Below are 8,335 nucleotides of genomic sequence, written 5' to 3' on the forward strand. Positions count from 1 at the left end.
GTTTTCTCATGTGTTCAGTCTGCAAGGCTTTTCTCCCTTTCTCCACCCTGCGCCTCGGTTTCTCCCCCGCTTCCCCGCCCTCTCTAAACTCAGCCAAGTGGAACAGATCTCCCAGCAAAACAAGGCAGAGGGCGAGGATAAAATGATAAATGTCAATATCAACATTTTATTGCTTTAGGTTTTTAAAACACAAAATTAGCAGGAACCCCCAGATCAACCCAGACCTAGGATCAAGATGGAGTTTCTTAAAGTACCAAGTGAGACTGTAGTGACAAAGTCGATTATCCCAGCAATATTATCAGCTTTGCCTGGGGAATCTACTTTTACTTTGTTTTTATTTGTTTGTTTGTTTTGAGATGGAGTCTCGCTCTGCCGCCCAAGCTGGAGTGAAATGGCGCGATCTCGGCTCACTGCAACCTCCGTCTCCCCGGTTCAAGCAATTCTCCTGACTCAGCCTCCCAAATAGCTGGGAGTACAGGCGCCCACCACCACGCCCAGCTAATTTTTGCATTTGTAGTAGAGACGGGGTTTCTCCATGTTGGTTAGGCTGGTCTCGAACTCCTGACGTCAGGTGATCCGCCCGCCTCTGCCTCCCAAAGTGCTAGGATTACAGGCATGAGCCACTGCACCCGGCCTACTTCCAGTTTGTTTATGCAGTATTCTAACGATTTAAAATTTGTATTTTTTTTTTTTTTTAATTTTCCGAACTCGTTTTGTAAATGGCTGCTCTTGAATGTAAGGATACATTGACTGACTGATGAGGCTGAGGTTTGGAGCCAATCCCTGCACAAGGCATTTGGCATCAAACACGAGAAACCCTTGGCTATTCAAATGAGGAAGTGGGAGACCTCAAACGTGGACCCAGGTCAGACTCCAGAGGTCCACCAGGATGACCCATCATGGCTCATAAATATATCCGGAAGAATGGCAGAACTGCTCTTTCCAGCTGCCTTCCTGCCTATCGTGGGGGTCCTAACCAAGCTCCCCACCATGGAATTCAAGGTCTACCTTATAGGATCCCTGGCTTACAGGAGCAGTTTCAATGCAGCAGGCACACTGACCACCTTTCTGCCAAGACCTTTTTGCCAGAGGGCCTTTGTACTTGAACTACTTTAGACTTCTCACCTGGCTTCGCTCATCTGTCACCTTGGGGAGGCATTTCTCTTCTTTGTTTCTTTCTCTTTCTTTTTTTGAAACAGAGTCTTGCCGTGTTGCCCAGGCTGGAGTGCAACGGCACAATTTTGGCTCACTGCAACCTCCGCCTTCCAGGTTCAAGCGATTCTCTTGCCTCAGCCTCCTGAGTCGCTGGGATTACAGGCATGTGCCACCACCCCCGGCTAATTTTTGTATTTTCAGTAGAGACAGGGTTTCACCATGTTGGCCAGACGGGTCTCTAACTCCTGACCTCGGGTGATCCATTCACCTCAGCTTACAGGCGTGAATCACCGGGCCCAGCCTCTCCTCTCCTCTCTTCCCTGCTCCCCTCCCCTCCCCTCCCCTCTCCTCTCCCTTTTCTTCTTTCTCTTTCTTTCTTCCTTTCTTCCTTCATTTCTTCGTTTCTTCCTCCTTTCCTTTTCCTTTTCCGTTTTTTGAGATGGAGTCTCTCTCTGTTGCCCAGGCTTGGCTCACTGCAATCTCTGCCTCCCAGGTTCGAGTAATTATCCTGCCTCAGCCTACCTACTATCTGGGATTACAGGTGCCCGCCACCACACCCAGCTAATTTTTGTATTTTTAGTAGAGACAGCGTTTGACCATGTTGGCCAGGCTGGTCTCAAACTCCGGACCTCAAGTGATCTGCCCAACTCGGCCTCCCAAAGTGCTGGGATTACAGGCATGAGCCACCGCGCCTGGCTTCTTTTTCTTTTTTCTTTTCTTTTCTTTTGTTTTTTTGAGACAGGGTCTCACTCTGTTGCCAAGGCTGGAGTGCAGTGGTGCAATCTGCCCGGGCTGCAGCTGCAGGCCCTTGACCTCCCTGGGGGCTCAGGTGATACCTTCCCAGGCGCGCAACCCTAAGTCAGCCCCCAAGTATGGGGACTTAGCAGGGGAGGGGTTGGGCGAGCTGAGCAGGTTCTGTGTGGGCATCTCTTCATACACCCTGGTAATTTTTTAAACTTTAATTTTTTTTATTTATTTTTTTTTTTTGATGAGACAGAGGTCGTGGGCTCGGTCTGGCACGAGAAATAAAGGGTGGGGGCCCAATATCCCTATGGGGACCCTGAGCCTCCCCTCGTCCCCCCCCATCCCTACTCCTTTATGCGTTAAAGACCCAGGCCTGCGAAGTGGCGAGTGAGACACAGTATCTCAGCTCACTGCAAGGCTCCGTCTCTCACGCGGGCGGAGTTCACGCCCACTATTCGCTGCCTCAGCCTGCCCGAGTAGCTGGGACTACCAGGTCGGGCCCCGCCGCCCGCCCGGCTAGTTTTTTTTGGTATTCTGTAGTATTAAGTAGAGGCGGGGGGTTCTCACGCGTATTAGCCAAGGGTTGGTCTCGATCTTCAGCGACCTTGATGAAATACCGGCCCACGGTCATCGGGCCTCCCACACCACAAAAGTGGCTGGGATTACAGGCTTGTCGAGCCACCCGCGCCCGGCCTAATTTTTTAACTTTAATTTTAATTTAATTTAATTTAATTTAATTATTTCGAGACAGAGTCTTGCTCTTTCACCGAGGCTGGGGTGCAGTGGCATGATCTTGGCTCACTGCAACCTCCGCCTCCCGGGTTCAAGCGATTCTCCTGCTTCCACCTCCCAAGTAGCTGGGATTACAAATGCCCTCCACAGTGCCCAGCTAATTTTTGTATTTTTAGTAGAAATGGGGTTTCATCGTGTTGGCCAGGCTGGTCTTGAACTCCTGAGCTCAGGTGATCTACCCGCTTTGGCCTCCCAAAGTGCTGGGATTACAGGCATGAGCCATGGCACACAGCCAATTTTTTTTTCTTTTTTTCTTTTTTTTTTTGTAGAGTCTGGGTTTTGCATGGTGAAACCCCAGGCTGGTCTCAAACTCCTGGGCTCAAGTGATCCGCCCACCTTGACCTCCCAAAGTGCTAGGGTTACAGGTTTAAGCCACCTCGCCTGGCCTGGGGGAGGCATTTCTGACATTGTACGTACCTAAAGTACCTTTCCCCGCTCCCTATCATATCACCCTGTTTTCCTCAGAGCTCTTGGCACAGTCTGAAATCATTGTTTACTTACTTATTATGGTCTGTTCCCCTTCATCTCCCTTCCACCACTAAGATGTGAGCTGCTGGACACAGGGGCCTCTTCGGTGTTTTTTCAGAACTGTATCTTCAGGGCACAAGGTGGGTACTCAACAAATCCTTGAACAAATGAACAGGTACATTTGCTGTGACTGAATGGACTAACCAAACTGTCCTTCCCTTTGGATTCTGCCAAAATTGTATAGACATACCTATAAGTAAGAGAGTTGGGAAAATAGCTATTTTGTTTTTAAACATTTTGTGTTTCTTTGATTCACGTACTTTATTTCCTGCAATTTTTGAAAACAAGCAACTTTAATTTGTAACAAAAGGATTAAATAAATATCCCCCCCACCCTTTTTTTTTTTTTGAATCCTGCTATTTTTTGACAAGGAGAGTGGGAAGGCCATTGCCCCAAGGCCACTGTGTTGTCCACTTTTTTTCCAGCTGTTCACAGAATGTAGTCACTGGCCTTGCCCTCACCCTGGCCCCAGGTGGGCAGATACTTGGCAGGCAGCCCCTTTCTCTAGAGCAGTCTCAGAGGCTCTCTGCTTGGCAGAGGTTTAGAGTGGGGGAAGGGAAGAAGTCCTGGTTCAGTGTGACCATCCCTGCGGCTCAGCTGCAGCCCCTGCGGTGGTTAAGTGTCATCCCCTCAGGGGAAAAAAGCAGACTAGAAGAAGGCCTCTCTTACCCTCCTCCTTCCTCCCCCTCAAACATATTTCTGGGTTCTGTTCATCAGCTAGATCACGGTCTGATCTTTATCCGGAACCTTTGCACACAGGGCCCTTTCTACATGCTGAGGGCAAAAGAACCCTAGGTCAGCCGCTGGAGACTTGTAATTTAGTCCTAACTGGCTCCCAATAGGTAATGTATGCTGGGCAAGGTCTAATATCCTCTCTGGGTCTCAGTGACATCATCTGTCTTTGCCTATGTTGTTTGTTCAGAGTTTTAAAGATAAGTATAGACGTCTCAGATTTTAGCTACTAAAAACTGTCAGTTCCAAACAAGATCCTGAGGCTTCCCCTCAGGGCCACAGAGAGGCTGCCAGTAACAGTAGAAGCCAGTGCTTCCTAATGTACGTTCAGTAAGAGAGGGTCTACTTCTGTTCCGGCATTCCAGACCAGAGCCCCCAAGTCATCTAATGACTGGCCGGAAGAATGGGAAGTGTCGATCGGAGTACAGCCTTGGAGCAGGGGTGGTGTCACCTTCTCCATCACGTGTGTATGTAACTGAAATGTAAACACGTTTACACAGTGGGATGGAGGACAATGCTGAGTAGGTATTCAACAATGCTCTAGACTGGCATGGTGGCTCACGCCTCTAATCCCAGCACTTTGGGAGGCTGAGGTGGGCAGATCACCTGAGGTCAGGAGTTGAGACCAGCCTGACCAACGTGGTGAAACCCCGTTTCCACTAAAAATACAAAATTAGCCAGGCGTGGTGGACGCCTGTAATCCCAGCTATTTGGGAGGCTGAGGCGGGAGAATCACTTGAACCTGGGAGGCAGAGGTTGCAGTGAGCCGAGATTGCGCCACTGCACTCCAGCCTGGGCAACAAGAGTGAAACTTCATCTCAAAAAAATAAAATAAAATAAAATAAAATAACAATGCCTTGTAAGTAACTGGCACAGTGCAGGACTCATCGCATAGCTGATGTTAGCCACTGCTATTGGCAGCAAAGATAACACGGCGTGGGAGAACCAGCCTGGCACTAAGTCATTCTCTCAGGCCCCTAATCTGCCACTGCTAGCTTAGTGATTTCAGACAAATTATGGAAATTATACAATTTTAGAAGTGGAAGAGTTCTTAAAGGTCACAGGGCTCAGTCCTTCGTTGGACAGACTTGGAAACTGACACCCAGAGACATCAGTCTGAGTCTCAGTTTCTTCCTTTGTGAAGTGAGGCTAATGATACTGGTCATTTCTACCCTTGATGTTATGATGAGGATCAAATGAGGTACTGTTTATGTACAAGGCTTGGAAATGCTATTTTTTTCTTTTTTCTTTTTTTTTTGAGATGGAGTCTTACTCTTGCTGCCCAGGCTGGAGTATAGTGGTGCGATCTCGGCTCACTGCAATCTCCACCTCCCGGGTTCAAGCGGTTCCCCTGCCCCAGCCTCCCAAGTAGCTGGATTACAGGTGTCCACCACGCCTGGCTAATTTTTATATTTATAGTAGAGATGGGGTTTCACCATGTTGGCCAGGCTGGTCTTGAACTCCTGACCTCAGATGATCCACCTGCCTCGGCATCCCAAAGTACTGGGATTACAGGCGTAAGCCACCATGTCCGCCTGGAAATGCTATTCTTATGGGAAGCATTTTATTTGTGTTATTATTAATGTAGTAATTATGCCTCATTAAGGGGAGAAATGGAGAGTGCCTTCAAAGGATAAATAAGCTTACTTGGTTCAAAATGAATAATGGCACTTGAGAAAGAGTGTGTGGTGTGTGTGTGTTCATGTTCTTGTTAAGATGGGGAAGGTGTAGTTGAGACATGGCCCTTCGTGTACCATTGAGGAGTGGCATAGGGAATTGTTCTTAGGATAAGAGAGATTGGTGTGGTAGTTGGCTATAAATTGAAGTTGTCTCTCCTTGACTGACATTTGAGGAGAGTTGCTGACTTGGTAGGGCAAATCAAGTACTAGGAAGAGGCAACCTGTTAAAGAGAAATCTCATTAGGCCATTCTTTGCCTTGCTATAAAGAAACACCTGAGACTGGGTAATTTATAAAGAAAAGAGGTTTAGGCCGGGCACAGTGGCTAACACCTGTAATCCCCAGTACTTTGGGAAGCTGAGGTGGGAAGATCACCTGAGATCAGAAGTTTGAGACCAGCCTGGCCAAATAATGAAACCCTGTCTCTACTAAAAATACAAAAATTAGCTGGGCGTGGTGCTGCACGCATCCGGTTCCAGCTACTCGGGAGGCTGAGGCAGGAGAATTGCTTGAACCTGGGAGGCAGAGGTTGCAGTGAGCCATGCCAATGCAATCCACTTTAACCTGGGAGGCGGAGGCTGCAATGAGCTGAGTTTGTGCCACGGTACTCCAGCCTGGGTGACAGAGTGAGACTCCATCTTTAAAAAAAGAAAAGAGATTTAATTGACTTAGAGTTCTGCAGGCTGTACAGGAAGCATGACACCAGCATCTGCCTGGCTTCTGGGGAGGCCTCAGGGAGCTTTTACTCATGGGGGAAGGAGAAGCTATAGCAGGGGTGGAGGAGGTGCCACACACTTTACAACAACCTGATCTTGTGAGAACTCACTGGTTATCCAAGCCATGAAGGATCCACCCCTAGACCCAAACACCTCCCACCAGCCCCACCTCCAACCCTAGGGGTTACATTTCAACATGAGATTTGGGCAGGGACAAATATCCAAACTATATCTGTCATCTTTTTTTATATTTTTAATTTTAACTTTTTTTTCCCCCCCAAGACGAGGTCTCAGTCCATCGCCCAGGCTGGAGCACAGTGGTGCTATCTTGGATCACTGCAGCCTCCACCTCCTGGGCCCAAGCGATCCTCCCACCTCAGCCTCCTGAGTAGCTGGGACCACAGGCATGCACTACCATACCTGACTAAATCAGTCATTTTATGTTAATATTTTACCACCCTGTGTTGATTCAGGTCCTTTGAAAAATAGATGCCAAGAAGATTGTCATACAAGAGATTTATGGGAGAAACACTGATAAGGGGAAAAAAGTGGAGAAAGTTGGAGGAATTAGGAAATTTTTTATTTATTTTTATTTATTTATTTATTTTTGAGACAGAGTCTTGCTCTGTCACCCAGGTTGGAGTGCAGTGGTGAGATCTCAGCTCACTGCAACCTCTGCCTCCTGGCTTCAAGCGATTCTCCTGTCTCAGTCTCCTGAGTAGCTGGGATTACAGGTGTGTGCCGCCATGCCTGGCTAACTTTTATATTTTTGGTAGAGATGGGGTTTCACCATGTTGGCCAGGCTGATCTCAAACTCCTGATCTCAGGTGATCCGCCCTCCGTAGCCTCCCAGAGTGCTGGGATTACAGGTGTGAGCCACCTCGAGTGGCCGGAATGAGGAAATTTGACCCCCCAGAAAGAAAAGAAACAGAGTAAGTAGGAGGGCCCCAGACTGCAGTGCAGCTCTCAGATGGTTTTGGCCAGGCTGACCCAAGTCCCCATTAGAATCTGGCAGGAAGTGACTTTATTATCCTGTAGTTGCTGGCTAGGCACAGCCCTCAGGAAGCATGGTCTTATTGTGAATGTGGTGGTGGTAGATTCAGAGGACAGCAGTTGAGGTTCTCAGTCAATTACACCTGCAGCAGGAGATCTGAGTGGGGTCTTTTCACAGTTGTCGTCATCCCACCAGTTTCAAAATAGCTCCATTCACTGAGGGGCTGACCATCCAGGATGTGTCTGTGGTGGTGGCACACAGAAGCATGCGACCCTTGTCTGCTCCAGCCATCTTCCATGTAATTTTTCATATTTAAAAATGGCGAGTTTGTCTGATCAAGACTCCTTGCCTGCTGACCAAGTTGAATTCTGGTTGCTGGGTAATTCTTTACATGGGTTGGCACTTAATAAATGTTCGAATTGTTCGAACAATAAACCCAAGTGCACCCTTGGGTTTATTGACTTGAAATGTAAGTAGTTACACTTACTTCCAGAACTCCACCGTTTCTATGCAGAATGAGAGGAGATTCTTAGCTTTCAACAGCCTCAGAAGCTCATCATTTGGGTAAGTCTCCCCCCAAAAAAGTTTACGAGTATTCACTAGATAAAAGAAGAAAATTTTATTAAAAGCTGAAGTGCTCAGTAGAGATAAAAAAATGAAAGAAGAGAAATTTAATTTAAGAACATCCAGGGCTGGGCGTGGTGGCTCACACCTTTAATCTCAGCAATTCAGGAGGCCAAGGTGGGCAGATTACTTGAGGTCAGCAGTTTGAGACCAGCCTGCCCAACACGGTGAAAAAATACAAAAATTGGCTGGGCTTAGTGGCACCCGCTTGTAGTCCCAGCTACTTGGGAGGCTGAGGCAGGAGAATCACTTGAACCCGGGAGGTGGAGGTTGCAGTGAGCCGAGATGGTGCCATTGCACTCCAGCCTGGGTGACAGAGTGAAACTCTTGTCTCAAAAAAAAAAAAAAAAAAAAAAAAAAAACCAGGAAAAG

The sequence above is a fragment of the Rhinopithecus bieti genome, unplaced genomic scaffold (genome assembly GCF_001698545.2).
Source record: "Rhinopithecus bieti isolate Rb0 unplaced genomic scaffold, ASM169854v2 scaffold_70550, whole genome shotgun sequence".
Lineage (NCBI taxonomy): Eukaryota > Metazoa > Chordata > Mammalia > Primates > Cercopithecidae > Rhinopithecus > Rhinopithecus bieti.